Consider the following 23,281-nt stretch of genomic DNA (forward strand, 5'->3'; position numbering starts at 1 on the left):
GGAGCATCTCTTTTATTTGTTTGAGTGTTAGTGTTGAATTCAAATTTGAATTTGAATTCGAATAGTATTAGTTTGGTTTGAATTAGGAAAAAAGGAATAGAGGAAGAAACCAAACCCAAACCCAGGAAAACCCAACACAACCCGGTCCGGCCCATCACCCCCCCTTCCCTTTTTCCCGAGCCCAGCCCAAGGCAACCCAAACCTCTCCTTCTGCTCGGCCCAGCCAGTCCCCGCGGCCCACGCTCGCGCTAGCGCTTCCCGCTTCCGCGTCACCAGGCCCAGCGAGCCAGCGCCGCTTCCTCCCTAGCGGCCCGGCCCCGCACGCTAGCGTCTCCGCCCGCTCAGTGCTCGCTCGCACGTTCCCCACCGCCGCATCCCGCTGACAACCGGCCCCGCGACCCAGCCGGCCCACCTGGCAGCCCGGCACCCCGCAACGCGCGCTCGCCCGCCCGCGCCCCACTCTTCTCCCTGCGCACCCGGGCCCACCTGTCGGCACTGCTCCTCACCCGCTCCGCCCGCTGACAGCCCGGGCCCGCATGGCAGTCCCGTCCCCTTCCTCCGCCTTCCCCGCGTTGCAATGGCCGCGCCGTGTCTCCCCGCCATGATTCCGCCCGGGCTCGCACGCCGAAACCCCGGACCCCTCCTATAATTGGCCCCCGGCCCTCCCCCCTGCACCTCATTCCACCCCACCGCCACCCCAAACCCTAGCATGCCGCGCCGCACCCTGCTTCACCGCACCGGACCTCTGCGCCTCCATGAAGCCGCCGCCCTGCCGCTCCCTAGCTCCCGAGATCCATCGCACGAGCTCCGCCCGGAGGCCAGGAACACCTCCGAGCCCACCGTCGCCCGGCCCCAACTCTGCAGCACAAGGAATTGCCCCGTACAGCGCCGCTTGTGAGCATCTCCGCCGCGTCGATTCCTCGCCACCGGGGTATCTCGGGCCGACCTAATCACCTCTGCACTTTCCCTGGCCTACTAGGAGTCGAACCTGGAGACCCAGGCGGCCGGAGGACCACCCCGCCGGACCGTTCCCGAGCTCAGTCGGGCGCCGCCGCCGGTCTTCGCCGTCGAGCCCTCTGCGCCAGCTTTTCTCTTCAATCCAGAGCTCGGTGAGGACCCCCTACGTCCACTCTTCCTTTTTGTTGCGCTAGCATAGCCCGTGGGCCAACTTCGCGGCTCAACTGCCGTCGCCGGCGATGCTCTGCCACGCCGAGCCGCCCCCACCGCCGTTTACTCTACTACGGCCATCCCTGACCCGCGCTCGAGACCCCAGTGGGTTACGCACACCGCTCTTGTCCCTTTGCACCAACCCGCAGCCCAAAACCGAGCCCGAATCACCGATTTGAGCCGCGCCGGCGAAGCTCCGCCGCAGCCAAGGGTCGCCGCCGGCGACTTCCCCCCCCCCCTTCTACTCTGAGCCGTTAGATCTGGTGTGGAGAGCGTAGATTAGATCCGAACCCCGCTTCGCCCTGGGCCACGGGATCGTGATCCAACGATCCACATCGCTGGATACCGGTTCGCCTGTCCTTTTTGCATAAGAGCCCCTGTCTTTTGTTAATATCAACCTGCGGTCCAGCTGTATAGAAAACTAATTACGGTTTGGCCCTATTTTATTCACTTAAGCCCCTGAACCTTGTTTTTAGCCTAGATTATGCGTTTTAGCTCCGTTTTAGGCGTTCTTTATGTCCACGCGATCGTTGTAATGCGTAGAATAGTTTTAGATTAGTTTAGTGTGCTGTTTTTATGTATTGATGTACTATTTCTTAGTTTTTGTTAGTGTTTGCTTGTATGCTTATTATTGTGCATTGTTTTTGGCCATGTGTTCGTGAGTAGACGTTGATCCATCTGAGGAGCCCCAGTACCAGTACCCGGAGCAGCTGTCTTCCGAGCACTTTGAGCAGCAGCAGGAGCAGTACGAGGAAGGCAAGTGTAACATGAACAACCTATCACTTTTAAATACAATTTCATACTGCATTTAATACTGTATGCCTATAAGGACATTCCTAGCCACTTTATATCCTTTATATATATCCTTTGGGTTGCACTTTGGTTAGCTGTGCTAGGTTGCTGCGCTATAACACATTCTGGTCCTTTTTAATTAAATTGATTAATGGTTTACTTGAACTTAATTCTGAGAGTGGCCCTCTGTGTGGATGAGTGGCTCACGTCTCGTTAAAAGATGGTTTTTGTAGAAACATGGTTTAGGGGGCCAGCACGGTGCTTAGTGCTTGGTTGGCCACTCTCCATAAGGACCGGTTCATAGAGCGACAACCTGGGACAACAGCGCCACCACAAGGCTAGAATGGGATAGACTTGGCTTACTAATTAGGTCTTTTTGGTTTGGAGTAACTTACCTGCGGGGCAAGAGTAGTAAGCTTCAATGGTCCCTGCTCCTCCGGCTGGTCTGTGCTTGGTTTGCGTACCTGTGCTTGTACCCCCGTGAGGTGGGCCCCATCGTCGCTGACCTAACTCTCGCGGATACACCTTACCAACGAGATTCTTTGTAACGGCCTCGTAGTGAGTCGCTAGTCATCTCACCTAAGGAAGTGTGATGAACCTCTAGCGTAGCTCACGACTTGTGGGTAAAGATGTGCAACCTCTGCAGAGTGTAAAATTGGTATACTAGCCATGCTCACGGTTATGAGCGGCCCAGATCCTCCTTTTGATTAGTGGGGTTGTCTCCTTCCGACGAGGGAGGTGCCTCTCGGGGTTACCTTGGTGGCTTGGTTTCGGTTTGGTTCTCAGTAGTATCATGATTAAATTTGACTAATTACTATGTAACTGGGTTAATGGTAATTCATCAACTCGTAGTAAATAGCTTAAATAAAATTTTGCCAAGATTAAAAGATAATGCAGTTGAGTCAGCCAACCTTAGAGCCTCATAGTTTGTGTTATACTTGTTGAGTACAAGTTGTGTACTCACTCTTGCCTCTTCTCTACTTTTTCCTCTTGGCTACGCTACTGCTGCTCAGTTCCTGCCGACTCGAGGGAGTTCGTTCAGCGCTACCAGGACTACGAGGACTTCTAGGCGTTCGTCTCCCAGTCGACGTCCCTGTGGCGCCCTGCTCAGCTTCGGAGAGCTTTTATCGTATTTGTACTTCGCTTCCGCTGTATCAGACACTCTTGTCATTAATGTAATAAATAACATTCGTATTCGCTTTATTATATCTTTTTACATGATATGTGCTATGATACACTGTTCATTCTGTTGTATATACGTGTGACTTGATCCTGGCACGTATATGATTGCTCGGTTTATGTCCTTTTATAAACTGGGTTTTACAGAGTGGTATCAGAGCCGTATCGACTGTAGGACGAAGTCTAGATAGAACTGGTCGAGTTTTAGGACTTCTTCTCTCCAATCGTTGTCTGCTGAAACTATTTTACTATTATACCCCTTGAATTCTATGACTTTTATCCTTCTTGCCTTGATTTCTCTCTTTGAAGAATAGTTTTCATAGATTTGGCCTGAATCAGTCATCTGACCACCATGAGTATTAGCTAGGTGACCCTTTTATAATAATACGGTAGTACGTTCTGCGACGCGTTGTGGTTAGTCGAGTCGGATGTTAAACTCGGCTAAGTTGTGAAAATTTTCTGCTTGTTATTATGCTACATGTTTGATTTGGATTTTTGAATGATTGCATAGCTTAGTAGTTTAAATTTGTTTAAAGAAAATCACTCTTATGTTAAAGTTAACTAATTAATAAAATAGATTAGATCGTTGGGGGTAAAACAGTCCACTCTATCATGTCTACTTTATCATGGCCGAGTCTTTTTCCGCAAAGAGTTATCATATCTATCTGAATTTATTCCTGCAATATCCTTACTCGTGAAATCTTTTGTTCAAAATCAGATGGTGAACACCAGGCGTGGTTCTGACCAGCAGGGGCAGAACAACCAGGGTCAGAACACCCAGGGGACCGGGATCCCGATGCCTCCGCCTTTGACTCCGGAGCAGTACTTCCAGCTCCAGATGCAGATGATGGCCACCCTGAACAACACCGTTCAGGCTCTTCAGCAGGCTCACACTCAGCCTCCGCCTCCCCACCGCCGCAACCTCGTGACAGGCGTGCTGAGTTCCTGAGAGGACACCCGCCGATGTTCTCTCACACGTCCGACCCTCTTCAGGCTGACGACTGGCTCCGTGCAGTGGAGCGCCAGCTGGACATCGCCCAGTGCGATGATCGTGAGCGCGTCTTGTACGCAGCAGGATAGCTGCGAGGGGCAGCTTTGGACTGGTGGGAGTCCCACCCAGCACAGGACCGCGAGTCTCTCACCTGGCTCCAGTTCCGGGAGCGGTTCCGCAGCCACAACGTCCCCGCGGGCGTTATGAAGATGAAGCAGAAGGAGTTCCTTGCACTGAAGCAGGTAATCTTAGATATAATCATTCAGCGGTTTCTTTTGAGCTAATGCCCTTTGTTCTATCCATATGAATCTTGAGTTAATCTGTCGATATCTATCTGTATTTGTCACTTCAGGGGACTATGTCGGTCACGGAGTATCGTGATCGCTTTCTGCAGCTTGCTCGCTACGCCCCTGCCGATGTTGCGGATGACCGCAAGAAGCAGGAGCACTTCATGGAGGGTCTTGAGGACTACCTCCAGTACGCGCTGCTCAACCTCCGCTTCGACGACTTCAACCATCTGGTTGACAGCGCACTCAACACTGAGCGCAAGCACTTGGAGATGGAGGACAAGAAGAGGAAGATTGTCCCCGTTGCCTCCGGCAGCAACACTCGTCCACGCCTCCAGCAGCCTCAGCAGTACCAGCAGCCTCAGTACCGGCCTTTTCAGCAGTACCAGCAGAGGCCACCGCAGCAGTACCCGCCTCGATAGCAGCAGCAGGCGGGGCAGGGCCAGAGGTTACCGGCACCTCCGGCTCGTGCTGCTCCACCGGCACCGCAGGCTCCATGCCCGGCAGCTCCTACCGGACAGCAGGCTCAGGGACCCCCTCGCACCTGTTTTCACTGCGGCCAGCCGGGGCACTACGCCAACGCTTGCCCCCGAAAGGCGCAGGCGGGACAGCAGGGGCGCCCAGCTCAGCCCAGGGTGCCACTTCAGGGCAGGTTGAACCACGTGACGGCCGAGTCAGCGGTCGAGTCTCCCAACATGGTTATTGGTACGTTCATGGTTAATTCATATCCAGCTACAGTGCTTTTCGATACTGGTGCTACGCATTCCTTCATTACTCAGTCTTTTGTCGAGCATCATGGTATTCATACTAGCACATTAAAGAGGTGCCTGTTAGTATCTTCACCGGGAGGACAGTTGAGGTCTCACACTTACTGTCCGAGAGTCAGTGTTTCCTTGAGAGGAGTAGAGTTCTGTACTGATCTGATGGTGCTAGACACCAAGGGCATTGATGTCATTCTGGGAATGGAGACTCTGGCCAAGTGGGGAGTCCGGATAGATTGTGCTCAGAGGACAGTCTTGCTATCAGCTTTTCAGTGGCCAAGAGGTTGTTATCAGTGCAGTGGAGCCTTCTGGATTTCTTCATCAGATGAAGGCTAGACCCACAGACAGTATTCGTGTGGTGTCTGAATTCCCGGATGTCTTTCCGGACGATCTGCCAGGTATGCCGCCTGAACGCGCCATTGAGTTTTGTATTGATCTCTTGCCTGGCACAACTCCTATTGCAAAGCGGCCCTACCGTATGGCACCTATAGAGCATGAAGAAGTTAAGAAGACTATTAATGAGTTGCTAGCCAAGGGCTATATCTGTCGCAGCTTCTCTCCTTGGGCTTTTCCATTATTGCTGGTAGATAAGAAGGATGGCTCGAAGAGGATGTGTGTGGATTATCGGGAGCTGAATGCAGTCACTATCAAGAACAAGCATCCACTGCCCCGTATTGAGGATCTCTTCGATCTACTTCGAGGTGCCCGTATATTCTCGAAGAATGATCTTCGTTCGGGTTATTTTCAGCTGAGGATCCGTCCTGGGGATATTCTGAAGACGGCATTCACCTGCAAGTACGGGCTATATAAGTATACGGTCATGTCCTTCGGCTTGACTAATGCCCCGGCTTACTTCATGCATCTAATGAACATGGTTTTCATGGACTATCTGGATGTCTTTGTGGTGATTTTCATTGATGATATTCTGATTTTCTCCAAGACAGAGGAAGAGCATGAGGAGCATCTGAGGCTTGTATTGCAGAGACTGAGAGAGCATCAGCTGTATGCCAAGTTCAGCAAGTGCGAGTTCTGGATTGACGAGGTCCCATTCCTCAGTCATGTTATCTCTCAGGGAGGCATTGCTGTTGATCCGAGCAAGGTGAAGGATGTGCTCGAGTGGGAGACACCGCAGACAGTAAAGGAAGTCAGGTCATTCTTGGGCTTAGCTGGATATTATCGGAGATTCATTGAGAATTTCTCCAAGATCGCGAAGCCTTTGACTTCTTTGCTGGAGAAAAATGTGGCTTTCGTGTGGACTGATGAGCGTCAGAGGGCCTTTGATGAGCTGAAGAAGAGGTTGACTACGGCGCCAGTCCTGACTCTGCCAGACCAGACGAAGAGGTTCACGGTGTATTGTGATGCTTCGAAGGATGGTCTAGGGTGTGTTCTGATGCAGGAAGGCAGAGTGATTGCTTATGCTTCACGGCAGTTACGTCGGCATGAGCTGAATTATCCCACTCATGATCTTGAGTTAGCTGCAGTTGTGCATGCTCTGAAGATTTGGAGGCATTACTTGTATGGGCAGCGGTGTGATATCTACACTGATCACAAGAGCCTCAAGTACATTTTCACGCAGAATGAGCTGAACATGCGGCAGAGAAGATGGCTAGAGTTAGTCAAGGATTATGTGTAACACCCGGTTTATAAAAGGACATAAACCGAGCAATCATATACGTGCCAGGATCAAGTCACACGTATATACAACAGAATGAACAGTATATCACAGCACATATCACGTAAAAAGATATAATAAAGCGAATACGAATGTTATTTATTACATTAATGACAGAAATGTCTGATACAGCGGAAGCGAAGTACAAATACGATAAAATCTCTCCGAAGCTGAGCAGGGCGCCACAGGGACGTCGACTGGGAGATGAACGCCTAGAAGTCCTCGTAGTCCTGGTAGCGCTGGACGAACTCCCTCGTGTCGGCAGGAACTGAGCAGCAGTAGCGTAGGCAAGAGGAAAAAGTAGAGAAGAGGCAAGAGTGAGTACACAACTTGTATTCAACAAGTATAACACAAACTGTGAGGCTCTAAGGTTGGCTGACTCAACTGCATTAGCTTTTAATCTTGGCAAAATTTTATTAAAGCTATTTACTATGAGTTGATGAATCACCATTAACCCAGTTACATAGTAATTAATCAAGATTAACCATGTTACTACTGAGATCCAAACCAAAACCAAGCCACCAAGGTAACCCCGAGAGGCACCCCCTCGTCGGAAGGAGCTAACCCCACTAATCAAAAGGAGGATCTGGGCCGCTCATAACCGTGAGCACGGCTAGTATACCAGTTTTACACTCTGCAGAGGTTGCACATCTTTACCCACAAGTCGTGAGCTACGCTAGAGGTTCATCACACTTCCTTAGGTGAGATGACTAGCGACTCACTACGAGGCCTTTACAAAGAATCTCGTTGGTAAGGCGTAACCGCGAGAGTTAGGTCAGCGACGATGGGGCCCACCTCCGGGGATACAAGCACAGGAGCGCAATCCAAGCACAGACCAAGCCGGAGGAGCAGGGACCATTGAAGCTTACTACTCTTGCCCCGCAGGTAAGTTACTCCAAACCAAAAAGACCTAATTAGTAAGCCAAGTCTATCCCATTCTAGCCTTGTGGTAGCGCTGTTGTCCCAGGTTGTCGCTCTATGAACCGTCCTTATGGAGAGTGGCTAACCAAGCACTAAGCACTGTGCTGGCCCCCTAAACCATGTTTCTACAAAAACCATCTTTTAACGAGACGTGAGCCACTCATCCACACAGAGGGCCACTCTCAGAATTAAGTTCAAGTAAACCATTAATCAAATTAATTAAAATGGACCAGAGTGTGTTATAGCGTGGCACCTAGCACAACTAATCATAATGCAACTCAAAGGATATATACATAAAGGATATAAAGTGGCTAGGAAATCCTTATAGGCATAGAGTATTAAAATGCAGTATGAAAATGTATTTATAAGTGATAGGTTGTTCATGTTATACTTGCCTTCCTCGTACTGCTCCTGCTGCTGCTCAAACTGATCTGAAGATGGATGCTGCTCCGGGTACTGATACTGGGGCTCCTCCGGTAACTCAGCGTCTACTCACGAACACATGGCCAAAACAAAGTACAACAATAAGCATACAGGCAAACAAATGCTAACACTAAAGAACAGTACATCAATACATAAAAACGGCACCTTAAACTAGTCTAAAACTATTCTATGCGTTACAATGATCGCGTGGACATAAAGAACGCTTAAAACGGAGCTAAAACGCGTATTCTAGGCTAAAAACAAGTTCTAGGGGCTTATTTGTAATAAAAAACAGGGTTCCAGGGAGTTTTCTGCAAAAACTGAGGGCTTAAACATAATTAAACTAAAGCTTCAGGGTCTAACTCGCAAAATCAGCAGCAAAGGATGGCGGGTTCTATTTCCAGAGAGGCCAGGGGGTTATGTGCTAAAAACAGGACCAAACCGTAAATACTTTTGACTAAGGCTGGACCGCGGGTTGATATCTAATAAACCGAGGGTCTCTTTAACAAAATTACCAAGCCGAATCGTTATCTTCGATTTCCAGTCGCAGGATTTGGATCTGGCGGCCTAGATCTAATGTAACCTTGATCTAATCGCGGCCGCTGACTTCGGATCGGACGGCTGGGCTGCTTCGCGGGCGGCGGCGGCGGCGGAGCGCACCGGATTTCTCTGCTCTGCGGCGGCGCCACGGGAAACTCGCCGGAGTTCATCGAATCCGGCGTTCTCAGGTTCAAATCGATCGGGGTTTGGCCGGGGACGATCAGCACGACGTGGCTAATCCACCCGTGCACCTAGGAAGGGGTTTTCTGGGCTCAGACAGAGCCTGCCACGGCGAGGGGCGGCGCTGGAGGGGGCGCTTGCCGGCGTGCGGTGCCCGGCCAACGCAGTGGTCTACGGCCTAATTAGCTTAGCGCAAAAAGGAGGCAAGGGATCTGCAGTGCTCACCGAGCTCGGATTCGAAGGAGAGGGCTGAGCGAAGTCGATGGCGATGCTGACCGGCGGCGGAGCGGGGACGGTGATCGCGGGCGGGGTTCGGCGGCCGTTCTCCGGGCGCCTGGACTCCGCGGGTCGGCTCGTGGGGCACCTGCGGTGGTGTCACGTGGTCAGGATGGGCTGAAAGCCACTGGCGGCGATGGAATTGCCTCGGCGGAGTTGCTTACCGGCGGTGGGTGCTCTGCTCTGGGCAAGGCGGCGGCGCTAGGGTTTGAGGCTGCGCTGCGGGTTGGGAGGACGGGTGGTTCGTGGGGTGCTAAATAGAGGCCGGCGGGGATCCTGGGGGGGCGCGCCCAGGGGAAGGCCAGCGAGATCTCTGGCGGGGGAATCGTTTTCCGTTGGCGCGCTGGAGAAGGAAAGGGGGAGAAGACGGGGCCGACAAGCGGGCCCCGCTGGTCAGCGGCGTAGCGCGCGGCGCGGGCTGAGCGGCGCCGACCGATGGGCCCGGGGTGCAGGGAGAGAGCGGGGCGCAGGCCAGCGCGCTGTGCGGGAGGCGGCTCACTGCGGCTGCCAGGTGGGCCAAGGTGGGTCGGGGTCCACGCGCCAGGCGGTAGGAGAGGCGAGCGCGACGCGGCGGGTGCAAGCGGGGCTTCGGCACGCGTCGCGGGCCGAGCGGGAGGGGCGCGGGCTGAGCCACCAGGGAAGGAAGGGAGTGGGCCGAACTGGGCCGGTGGAAGGGTGGGCCGGACGGCTTGAGGTGCTGGGTTGGGCCAGGGTTGTTGGACTGGGTTTGGGTTGTTGGGTTGGTTTTCCTTTTCCAATTTTAACTCTATTTCCTATTTCTATTTCAAACAAAGTTTGAATTCAAATAAAAATTTGAATTCAAACCACACTCAAACAATTAAAACTATGCACCAGCATGAATGCAACACAAAAATTAAATCTATGATAAAATTTTAATTACTTAAGGAACAAAATTTTAGATTAAATGCAAGTCTAACACATTAAACCTTAGAAAATTAAATAAAGCAAATTAAATTTATTAATAAATGCCGAAGTTTAAATTAGGGTGTTACAGACCCTACCCCCTTAAAGAAATCTCGTCCCCGAGATTTAGCTGGGCTGGCTAGCAAAGAGATCTGGATATGTCTTCATCAGCTCATCTTCTCGCTCCCAAGTAGCCTCAGCTTCACTGTGGTGACTCCACTGAACTCTGCACATCTTGATGCGCTTGTTCCGAGTAACCCTCTCTGATGTCTCCAGAATCTTCACCGGATGCTCAGTATAAGTCAGATCTTCCTGCACATCCACTCCATCCAATGGTGCCTGCTCCTCGGGTACTCGCAGACACCTCTTCAGCTGAGATATATGGAAGACATCATGAACTCCTGAGAGGCTGAGAGGTAACTCCAGGCGATAAGCAACTTCGCCTTTCCGCTCTAGCACCTTGAATGGACCAACGTACCGAGGTGCTAACTTCCCCTTGACATTAAACCTGCGGATTCCTCTCATCGGAGACACCTTCAGGTACACATAATCACCAACACTGAAAGTCAGGTCTCTCCGTTTGCCATCTGCATAGCTCTTTTGTCTGCTCTGTGCAATCCTCAGATTTTCTCGCATAGCCTGAACCATCTGCTCTGCATCATCTATGATCTCAGGGCCAAAGAGCTGCTTTTCACCAATCTGATCCCAATAGAGAGGAGTCCTGCATTTTCTGCCATACAATGCCTCGAAGGCGGACTTTTTCAGACTGGCCTGATAGCTGTTGTTATATGAAAACTCAGCATATGATAGGCACTTATCCCAACTAGTACCGTACTGAATGGCACAAGCTCTCAGCATATCCTCCAACACTTGGTTGGTTCTCTCTGTCTGCCCATCGGCCTGAGGGTGATAAGCCGTACTGAAGCGCAGCTTCGTATCCAACGAATCATGGAGCTGCTCCCAGAACCGAGAAGTGAACTGAGACCCTCTGTCAGATATAATCTTCTTGGGCACACCATGCAAGCAGACAATCCGAGAGATGTACAACTCTGCAAGTCTAGCCACGGAGTAAGTAGTGTTCACTGGTATGAAGTGAGCAACCTTCGTCAATCGATCCACTACTACCCAAATGGAGTTGTACCCTTTCTGAGTACGAGGCAATCCAACAATGAAGTCCATAGTGATTTCCTCCCATTTCCACTCTGGAATCTTCAAAGGCTGTAACAGACCTGCTGGCCTCTGATGCTCAGCCTTGACACGCTGACAGGTGTCACAAATAGCCATGTACTCTGCCACTGAACGCTTCATCCCATACCACCAGAAACATTCCTTCAGATCATAATACATCTTCGTGCTGCCCGGATGAATAGAGTATGCTGTATCATGGGCCTCACTCAGAATCAATTTCCGGAGATCCTTCACATCTGGCACACAGATCCGGTTCTTGTACCACAAGGTACCCTGATCATCCTCTCTGAAGTGTGGGGCCTTGCCCTTCTTGAGCAACTCACGGATCTCCTGCAGCTTCTCATCATCTTTCTGATGCTGCCTGATCTCTGACTCTAGAGTCGGTACTGCCTCAAATGCTGCACTGGAGGTATGATGCAAGAAGCCCAGACTCAACTGCTCGAACTCCTCGCATAACTCTGGAGGCATCTGGAAAGCCACGGCTAGCCTTGCCCGGATGGTAGTGAATCTCCAGATCATAATCCTTGACCAACTCTAGCCATCTTCTCTGCCGCATGTTCAGCTCATTCTGTGTGAAAATGTACTTGAGGCTCTTGTGATCAGTGTAGATATCACACCGCTGCCCATACAAGTAATACCTCCAAATCTTCAGAGCATGCACAACTGCGGCTAACTCAAGATCATGAGTGGGATAGTTCAGCTCATGCCGACGTAACTGCCGTGAAGCATAAGCAATCACTCTGCCGTCCTGCATCAGAACACACCCTAGACCATCCTTCGAAGCATCACAATATACCGTGAATCTCTTCGTCTGGTCTGGTAGAGTCAGGACTGGCGCCGTAGTCAACCTTTTCTTCAGCTCATCAAAGGCCCTCTGACGCTCATCAGTCCACACGAAAGCCACATTTTTCTCCAGCAAAGAAGTCAAAGGCTTCGCGATCTTGGAGAAATTCTCAATGAACCTCCGATAATATCCAGCTAAGCCCAAGAATGATCTGACTTCCTTTACTGTCTGCGGTGTCTCCCACTCAAGCACATCCTTCACCTTACTCGGATCAACAGCAATGCCTCCCTGAGAGATAACATGACCCAGGAATGGAACCTCGTCAATCCAGAACTCGCACTTGCTGAACTTAGCATACAACTGATGCTCTCTCAATCTCTGCAATACGAGTCTCAGATGCTCCTCATGCTCTTCTTCTGTCTTGGAAAAGATCAGAATATCATCAATGAAGATCACCACGAAGACATCCAGATAATCCATGAAGACCATGTTCATCAGATGCATGAAGAAAGCCAGGGCATTAGTCAAGCCGAAGGACATGACCGTATACTCATATAGCCCGTACTTGCAGGTGAACGCCGTCTTCGGAATATCCCCAGGACGGATCCTCAGCTGAAAATAACCCGAACGAAGATCAATCTTCGAGAATATATGGGCACCTCGAAGCAGATCGAAGAGATCCTCAATACGGGGCAGTGGATGCTTGTTCCTGATAGTGACTGCATTCAGCTCCCGATAATCGACACACATCCTCTTCGAGCCATCCTTCTTATCTACCAGCAATAATGGAAAAGCCCAAGGAGAGAAGCTGCGACGGATATAGCCCTTGGCTAGCAACTCATCAATAGTTTTCTTGACTTCCTCATGCTCTATAGGTGCCATACGGTAGGGCCGCTTTGCAATAGGAGCTGTGCCAGGCAAGGGATCAATACAAAACTCAATGGCGCGTTCAGGCGGCATACCTGGCAGATCATCCAGAAAGACATCCGGGAATTCAGACACCACGTGAATACCGTCCGTGGGTCTAGCCTCCATCTGATGAAGAAATCCAGAAGGCTCTACTGCACTGATAACAACCTCTTGGCCACTGGAAGCTGATAGCAAGACTGTCCTCTGAGCACAATCTATCCGGACTCCCCACTTGGCCAGAGTCTCCATTCCCAGAATGACATCAATGCCCTTGGTGTCTAGCACCATCAGATCAGTACAGAACTCTACTCCCCTCAAGGAAACACTGACTCTCAGGCAGTAAGTGTGAGACCTCAACTGTCCTCCCGGTGAAGATACTAACAGGCACCTCTTTAATGTGCTAGTATGAATACCATGATGCTCGACAAAAGACTGAGTAATGAAGGAATGCGTAGCACCAGTATCGAAAAGCACTGTAGCTGGATATGAATTAACCATAAACGTACCAATAACCACGTTGGGAGCCTCGGCCGCTGACTCGGCCGTCACGTGGTTCACTCTGCCCTGAAGTGGCGCCCTGGGCTGAGCTGGACGCCCCTGCTGTCCCGCCTGCGCCTTCCGGGGGCAAGCGTTGGCGTAGTGCCCCGGCTGGCCGCAGTGAAAGCAGGTGCGTGTAAGTGTCGAAGCCTGCTGTCCGGTAGGAGTTGCCGGACGTGGAGCCTGCGGTGCTGGCGGAGCTGGTGGAGCACGAGCCGGAGGTGCCGGTAACCTCTGGCCCTGCTCCGCCTGCTGCTGCTGTCGAGGCGGGTACTGCTGCGGTGGCCTCTGCTGGTACTGCTGAGGAGGCCGGTACTGAGGCTGCTGGTACTGCTGAGGCGGCTGGAGGCGAGGACGAGTGTTGCTGCCGGAAGCAACGGGGACAATCTTCCTCTAACCTCTGGCCCTGCCCCGCCTGCTGCTGCTGTCGAGGCGGATACTGCTACGGCGGCCTCTGCTGGTACTGCTGAGAAGGCCGGTACTGAGGCTGCTGGTACTGCTGAGGCGGCTGGAGGCGAGGACGAGTGTTGCTGCCGGAAGCAACGGGGACAATCTTCCTCTTCTTGTCCTCCATCTCCAAGTGCTTACGCTCAGTGTTGAGCGCGCTGTCAACCAGATGGTTGAAGTCGTCGAAGCGGAGGTTGAGCAGCGCGTACTGGAGGTAGTCCTCAAGGCCCTCCATGAAGTGCTCCTGCTTCTTGCGGTCATCCGCAACATCGGCAGGGGCTTAGCGAGCAAGCTGCAGAAAGCGATCACGATACTCCGTGACCGACATAGTCCCCTGAAGCGACAAAGATAGATAGATATCGAAAGATTAACTCAAGATTCATAAGGATAGAACAAGGGGCATTAGCTCAAAAGAAACCGCTGAATGATTATATTTAAGATTACCTGCTTCAGTGCAAGAAACTCCTTCTGCTTCATCTTCATAACGCCCGCGGGGACGTTGTGGCTGCGGAAACGCTCCCTGAACTGGAGCCAGGTGAGAGACTCACGGTCATGAACTGGGTGGGACTCCCACCAGTCCAGAGCTGCCCCTCGCAGCTGTCCTGCTGCGTACAGAACTCTCTCCCGATCATCGCACTGGGCGATGTCCAGCTGACGCTCCACTGCACGGAGCCAGTCGTCAGCCTGAAGGGGGTCGGACGTGTGAGAAAACGTCGGCGGGTGACCCCTCAGGAACTCAGCACGCCTGTCGTGAGGCTGCGGCGGTGGAGGAGGCGGAGGCTGAGTGTGAGCCTGCTGAAGAGCCTGAACAGTGTTGTTCAGGGTGGCCATCATCTGCATCTGGAGCTGGAAGTACAGCTCCGGAGTCAAAGGCGGCGGCATCCGGATCCCGGTCCCCTGGGTGTTCTGACCCTGGTTGTTCTGCCCCTGCTGGTCAGAACCACGCCTGGTGTTCACCATCTGATTTTGGACAAAAGATTTCACGAGTAAGGATATTGCGGAACAATTTCAGATGGATATGATAACTCTTTGCGGAAAAAGACTCAGCCATGATAAAGTAGACAGGATAGAGTTGACTATTTTACCCCCCAACGTTCTAACTCATTTTATTAATTAGTTAACTTTAACATAAGAGTGATTTTCTTTAAACAAATTTAAACTACTAAGCTATGCAATCATTCAAAAATCCAAATCAAACATGTAGCATAATAACAGGCAGACAATTTCACAACTTAGCCGAGTTTAACATACGACTCGACTAACACAACGCGTCGCAGATCGTACTACCGTATTATTATAAAAGGGTCACCTAGCTTACTCATGGTGGTCAGATGACTGATTCAGGCCAAAATCTACGAAAATATTCTTCAGAGAGAGAAATCAAGGCAAGACGGGTAAAAGTCATAGAAGTCAAGGGGTATAATAGTAAAATAGTTTTAGCAGACAAGGATTGGAGAGAAGAAGTCCTAAAACTTGACCAGTTCTATCTAGGCTTCGTCCTACAGTCGATATGGCTCTGATACCACTCTGTAACACCCGGTTTATAAAAAGGACATAAACCGAGCAATCATATACGTGCCAGGATCAAGTCACACGTATATACAATAGAATGAACAGTATATCACAGCACATATCACGTAAAAAGATATAATAAAGCGAATACGAATGTTATTTATTACATTAATGACAGAAATGTCTGATACAGCGGAAGCGAAGTACAAATACGATAAAATCTCTCCGAAGCTGAGTAGGGCGCCACAGGGACGTCGACTGGGAGACGAACGCCTAGAAGTCCTCGTAGTCCTGGTAGCACTGGACGAACTCCCTCGTGTCGGCAGGAACTGAGCAGCAGTAGCGTAGCCAAGAGGAAATGGTAGAGAAGAGGCAAGAGTGAGTACACAACTTGTACTCAACAAGTATAACACAAACTATGAGGCTCTAAGGTTGGCTGACTCAACTGCATTAGCTTTTAATCTTGGTAAAATTTTATTAAAGCTATTTACTACGAGTTGATGAATCACCATTAACCCAGTTACATAGTAATTAATCAAGATTAACCATGTTACTACTGAGATCCAAACCAAAACCAAGCCACCAAGGTAACCCCGAGAGGCACCCCCTCGTCGGAAGGAGCTAACCCCACTAATCAAAAGGAGGATCTGGGCCGCTCATAACCGTGAGCACGGCTAGTATACCAGTTTTACACTCTGCAGAGGTTGCACATCTTTACCCACAAGTCGTGAGCTACGCTAGAGGTTCATCACACTTCCTTAGGTGAGATGACTAGCGACTCACTACGAGGCCTTTACAAAGAATCTCGTTGGTAAGGCGTAACCGTGAGAGTTAGGTCAGCGACGATGGGGCCCACCTCCGGGGATACAAGCACAGGAGCGCAATCCAAGCACAGACCAAGCCGGAGGAGCAGGGACCATTGAAGCTTACTACTCTTGCCCCGCAGGTAAGTTACTCCAAACCAAAAAGACCTAATTAGTAAGCCAAGTCTATCCCATTCTAGCCTTGTGGTAGCGCTGTTGTCCCAGGTTGTCGCTCTATGAACCGGTCCTTATGGAGAGTGGCCAACCAAGCACTAAGCACCGTGCTGGCCCCCTAAACCATGTTTCTACAAAAACCATCTTTTAACGAGACGTGAGCCACTCATCCACACAGAGGGCCACTCTCAGAATTAAGTTCAAGTAAACCATTAATCAAATTAATTAAAAAGGACCAGAGTGTGTTATAGCACGGCACCTAGCACAACTAATCATAATGCAACCCAAAGGATATATATAAAGGATATAAAGTGGCTAGGAAATCCTTATAGGCATACAGTATTAAAATGCAGTATGAAAATGTATTTAAAAGTGATAGGTTGTTCATGTTATACTTGCCTTCCTCGTACTGCTCCTGCTGCTGCTCAAACTGATCTGAAGATGGATGCTGCTCCGGGTACTGATACTGGGGCTCCTCCGGTAACTCAGCGTCTACTCACGAACACATGGCCAAAACAAAGTACAACAATAAGCATACAGGCAAACAAATGCTAACACTAAAGAACAGTACATCAATACATAAAAACAGCACCTTAAACTAGTCTAAAACTATTCTACGCGTTACAACAATCGCGTGGACATAAAGAATGCTTAAAACGGAGCTAAAACGCGTATTCTAGGCTAAAAACAAGTTCTAGGGGCTTATTTGTAATAAAAAATAGGGTTCCAGGGAGTTTTCTGCAAAAACCGAGGGCTTAAATGTAATTAAACTAAAGCTTCAGCGTCTAACTCGCAAAATCAGCAGCAAAGGACGGCGGGTTCTATTTCCAGAGAGGCCAGGGGGTTATGTGCTAAAAACAGGACCAAACCGTAAATACTTTTGACTAAGGCTGGACCGCGGGTTGATATCTAATAAACCGAGGGTCTCTTTAACAAAATTACCAAGCCGAACCGGTATCTTCAATTTCCAGCCGTAGGATTTGGATCTGGCGGCCTAGATCTAATGTAACCTTGACCTAATCGCGGCCGCTGACTTCGGATCGGACGGCTGGGCTGCTTCGCGGGCGACGGCGGCGGCGGAGAGCACCGGAGTTCTCTGCTCTACGGTGGCTCCACGGGAAACTTGCCGAAGTTCATCGAATTCGGCATTCTCAGGTTCAAATCGATCGGGGTTTGGCCGGGGACGATCAGCACGACGTGGCTAATCCACCCGTGCACCTAGGAAGGGGTTTTCTGGGCTCAGACAGAGCCTGCCACGGCGAGGGGCGGCGCTGGAGGGGGCGCTTGCCGGCGTGCGGTGCCCGGCCAACGCAGTGGTCTACGGCCTAATTAGCTTAGCGCAAAAAGGAGGCAAGGGATCTGGAGTGCTCACCGAGCTCGAATTCGAAGGAGAGGGCCGAGCGAAGTCGATGGCGATGCTGACCGGCGGCGGAGCGGGGACGGTGATCGCGGGCGGGGTTCGGCGGCCGTTCTCCGGGTGCCTGGACTCCGCGGGTCGGCTCGTGGGGCACCTGAGGTGGTGTCACATGGTCAGGATGGGCTGAAAGCCACTGGCGGCGATGGAATTGCCTCGGCGGAGTTGCTTACCGGCGGTGGGTGCTCTGCTCTGGGCAAGGCGGCGGCGCTAGGGTTTGAGGCTGCGCTGCGGGATGGGATGACGGGTGGTTCGTGGGGTGCTAAATAGAGGCCGGCGGGGATCCTGGGGGGGCGCGCCCAGGGGAAGGCCTGCGAGATCTCCGGCGGGGGAATCGTTTTCCGTTGGCGCACTGGAGAAGGAAAGGGGGAGAAGACGGGGCCGACAAGCGGGCCCCGCTGGTCAGCGGCGTAGCGCGCGGCACGGGCTGAGCGGCGCCGACCGATGGGCCCGGGGTGCAGGGAGAGAGCGGGGCGCAGGCCAGCCCGCTGTGCGGGAGGCGGCTCACTGCGGCTGCCAGGTGGGCCAAGGTGGGTCGGGGTCCACGCGCCAGGCGGTAGGAGAGGCGAGCGCGACGCGGCGGGTGCAAGCGGGGCTTCGGCACGCGTCACGGGCCGAGCGGGAGGGGCGCGCGGGCTGAGCCACCTGGGAAGGAAGGGAGTGGGCCGAACTGGGCCGGTGGAAGGGTAGGCCGGACGGCTTGAGGTGCTGGGTTGGGCCAGGGTTGTTGGACTGGGTTTGGGTTGTTGGGTTGGTTTTCCTTTTCCAATTTTAACTCTATTTCCTATTTCTATTTCAAACAAAGTTTGAATTCAAATAAAAATTTGAATTCAAACCACACTCAAACAATTAAAACTATGCACCAGCATGAATGCAACACAAAAATTAAACCTATGATAAAATTTTAATTACTTAAGGAACAAAATTTTAGATTAAATGCAAGTCTAACACATTAAACCTTAGAAAATTAAATAAAGAAAATTAAATTTATTAATAAATGCCGAAGTTTAAATTAGGGTGTTACATTATGACCTGGAGATTCACTATCATCCTGGCAAGGCCAATGTTGTAGCAGATGCTCTGAGCAGGAGAAGTTATTTCAACATGGCCGTGGCTTTCCAGATGCCTCCAGAGTTATGCGAGGAGTTCAAGCAGTTGAGTCTGGGCTTCTTGCATCATACCTCCAGTGCAGCATTTGAGGCAGTACCGACTCTAGAGGCAGAGATCAGACAGCATCAGAAAGAAGATGAGAAGCTGCAGGAGATTCGTGAGTTGCTCAAGAAGGGCAAGGCTCCTCATTTCAGAGAGGATGATCAGGGTACCTTGTGGTACAAGAACCGGATCTGTGTTCCAGATGTGAAGGATCTCCGGAAGTTGATTCTGAGTGAGGCCCATGATACAGCTTACTCTATTCATCCGGGCAGCACGAAGATGTACTATGATCTGAAGGAATGTTTCTGGTGGTATGGGATGAAGCGTTCAGTGGCAGAGTACGTGGCTATTTGTGACACCTGTCAGCGTGTCAAGGCTGAGCATCAGAGGCCAGCAGGTCTGTTACAGCCTTTGAAGATTCCAGAGTGGAAATGGGAGGAAATCACTATGGACTTCATTGTTGGGTTGCCTCGTACTCAGAAAGGGTACAACTCCATATGGGTAGTAGTGGATCGTCTGACGAAGGTTGCTCACTTCATTCCAGTGAACACTACTTACTCCAGAGCTAGACTGGCAGAGTTGTACATCTCTCGGATTGTCTGCTTGCATGGTGTGCCCAAGAAGATCATATCTGACAGAGGGTCTCAGTTTACTTCTCGGTTCTGGGAGCAGCTCCATGATTCGCTGGATACGAAGCTGCGTTTTAGTACGGCTTATCACCCTCAGACAGATGGGCAGACAGAGAGAACCAACCAAGTGTTGGAGGATATGCTGAGAGCTTGTGCTATCCAGTATGGTACTAGTTGGGATAAGTGCCTGTCATATGCTGAGTTCTCATATAACAACAGCTATCAGGCCAGTCTGAAAAAGTCCCCCTTCGAGGCATTGTTTGGCAGAAAGTGCAGGACTCCTCTCTATTGGGATCAGATTGGTGAGAAGCAGCTCTTTGGCCCTGAGATCGTAGATGATGCAGAGCAGATGGTTCAGGCTGTGCGAGAAAATCTGAGGATTGCACAGAGCAGACAGAAGAGCTATGCAGATGGAAAACGGAGAGATCTGACTTTCAGTGTCGGTGATTATGTGTACATGAAGGTGTCTCCGATGAGAGGAATCCGCAGATTTAATGTCAAGGGGAAGTTAGCACCTCGGTATGTGGGGCCATTCAAGGTGCTAGAGCGGAAAGGCAAAGTTGCTTATCGCCTGGAGTTACCTCTCAGCCTCTCAGGAGTTCACGATGTCTTCCACATATCTCAGCTGAAAAGATGTCTGCGAGTACCCGAGGAGCAGGCACCACTGGATGGAGTAGTTGTCCAGGAGGATCTGACTTATATTGAGCATCCGGTGAAGATTCTGGAGACATCAGAGAGGGTTACTCGGAACAAGCGCATCAAGATGTGCAGAGTTCAGTGGAGTCATCACAGTGATGCTGAGGCTACATGGGAGCGAGAAGACGAGCTGAGGAAGACATATCCAGATCTCTTTGCTAGACAGCCCAGCTAAATCTCGGGGACGAGATTTCTTTAAGGGGGTAGGGTCTGTAACACCCTAGTTTAATTTCTAGCATTTTATAATAAATTTAATTGGCTTTATTTAAATTTCTAAGGTTATTGTGTTAGACTGGCATTTAATCTAAAATTTTGTTCCTTAAGTAATTAAAATTTTATCATAGGTTTAAATCTTGTTGTTGCATTCATGATGGAGCATCTCTTTTATTTGTTTGAGTGTTAGTGTTGAATTCAAATTTGAATTTGAATTCGAATAGTATTAGTTTGGTTTTGAATTAGGAAAAAAGGAATAGAGGAAGAAACCAAACCCAAAACCAGGAAAACCCAACACAACCCGGTCCGGCCCATCACCCCCCCTTCCCTTTTTCCCGAGCCCAGCCCAAGGCAACCCAAACCTCTCCTTCCGCTCGGCCCAGCCAGTCCCCGCGGCCCACGCTCGCGCCAGCGCTTCCCGCTCCCGCGTCACCAGGCCCAGCGAGCCAGCGCCGCTTCCTCCCTGACGGCCCGGCCCCGCACGCCAGCGTCTCCGCCCGCTCAGCGCTCGCTCGCGCGTTCCCCGCCGCTGCATCCCGCTGACAACCGGCCCCGCGACCCAGCCGGCCCACCTGGCAGCCCGGCACCCCGCAACGCGCGGTCGCCCGCCCGCGCCCCACTCCTCTCCCTGCGCACCCGGGCCCACCTGTCGGCGCTGCTCCTCACCCGCTCCGCCCGCTGACAGGCCGGGCCCGCATGGCAGTCCCGTCCCCTTCCTCCGCCTTCCCCGCGCTGCAACGGCCGCGCCGTGTCTCCCCGCGATCCCCGCCGTGATTCCGCCCGGGCTCGGACGCCGAAACCCCGGACCTCTCCTATAATTGGCCCCCGGCCCTCCCCCCTGCACCTCATTCCACCCCGCCTCCACCCCAAACCCTAGCACGCCGCGCCACACCCTGCTTCACCGCACCGGACCTCTGCGCCTCCGTGAAGCCGCCGCCCTGCCGCTCCCTAGCTCCCGAGATCCATCGCACGAGCTCCGCCCGGAGGCCAGGAACACCTCCGAGCCCACCGTCGCCCGGCCCCAACTCTGCAGCACAAGGAATTGCCCCGTACAGCGCCGCCGGTGAGCATCTCCGCCGCGTCGATTCCTCGCCACCGGGGTATCTCGGGCCAACCTAATCACCTCTGCACTTTCCCTGGCCTACCAAGAGTCGAACCCGGAGACCCAGGCGACCGGAGGACCACCCCGCCGGCCCGTTCCCGAGCTCAGTCGGGCGCCGCCGCCAGTCTTCGCCGTCGAGCCCTCTGCGCCAGCTTTTCTCTTCAATCCGGAGCTCGGTGAGGACCCCCTACGTCCACTCTTCCTTTTTGTCGCGCTAGCATAGCCCGTGGGCTTACTTCGCGGCTCAACCGCCGTCGCCGGCGATGCTCTGCCACGCCGAGCCGCCCCCACCGCCGTTTACTCTACTACGGCCATCCCTGACCCGCGCTCGAGACCCCAGTGGGTTACGCACACCGCTCTTGTCCCTTTGCACCAACCCGCAGCCCAAAACCGAGCCCGAATCACCGATTTGAGCCGCGCCGGCGAAGCTCCGCCACAGCCAAGGGTCGCCGCCGGCGACTTCCCCCCCCCCCCTTCTACTCTGAGCCGTTAGATTTGGTGTGGACAGCGTAGATTAGATCCGAACCCCGCTTCGCCCTGGGCCACGGGATCGTGATCCAACGATCCACATCGCTGGATTCCGGTTCGCCTGTCCTTTTTGCATAAGAGCCCCTGTCTTTTGTTAATATCAACCCACGGTCTAGCTGTATAGAAAACTAATTACGGTTTGGCCCTGTTTTATTCACTTAAGCCCCTGAACCTTGTTTTTAGCCTAGATTATGCGTTTTAGCTCCGTTTTAGGCGTTCTTTATGTCCACGCGATCGTTGTAACGCGTAGAATAGTTTTAGATTAGTTTAGTGTGCTGTTTTTTTGTATTGATGTACTGTTTCTTAGTTTTTGTTAGTGTTTGCTTGTATGCTTATTATTGTGCATTGTTTTTGGCCATGTGTTCGTGAGTAGATGTTGATCCATATGAAGAGCCCCAGTACCAGTACTCGGAGCAGCCATCTTCTGAGCACTTTGAGCAGCAGCAGGAGCAGTACGAGGAAGGCAAGTGTAACATGAACAACCTATCACTTTTAAATACAATTTCATACTGTATTTAATACTGTATGCCTATAAGGACATTCCTAGCCACTTTATATCCTTTATATATATCCTTTGGGTTGCACTTTGGTTAGCTGTGCTAGGTTGCTACGCTATAACACATTCTGGTCTTTTTTAATTAAATTGATTAATGGTTTACTTGAACTTAATTCTGAGAGTGGCCCTCTGTGTGGATGAGTGGCTCACGTCTCGTTAAAAGATGGTTTTTGTAGAAACATGGTTTAGGGGGCCAGCACGGTGCTTAGTGCTTGGTTGGCCACTCTCCATAAGGACCGGTTCATAGAGCGACAACCTGGGACAACAGCGCCACCACAAGGCTAGAATGGGATAGACTTGGCTTACTAATTAGGTCTTTTTGGTTTGGAGTAACTTATCTGCGGGGCAAGAGTAGTAAGCTTCAATGGTCCCTGCTCCTCCGGCTGGTCTGTGCTTGGTTTGCGTACTTGTGCTTGTACCCCCATGAGGTGGGCCCCATCGTCGCTGACCTAACTCTCGCGGTTACGCCTTACCAACGAGATTCTTTGTAACGGCCTCGTAGTGAGTCGCTAGTCGTCTCACCT

This window comes from Panicum virgatum, chromosome 5K (assembly GCF_016808335.1).
Source record: "Panicum virgatum strain AP13 chromosome 5K, P.virgatum_v5, whole genome shotgun sequence".
Lineage (NCBI taxonomy): Eukaryota > Viridiplantae > Streptophyta > Magnoliopsida > Poales > Poaceae > Panicum > Panicum virgatum.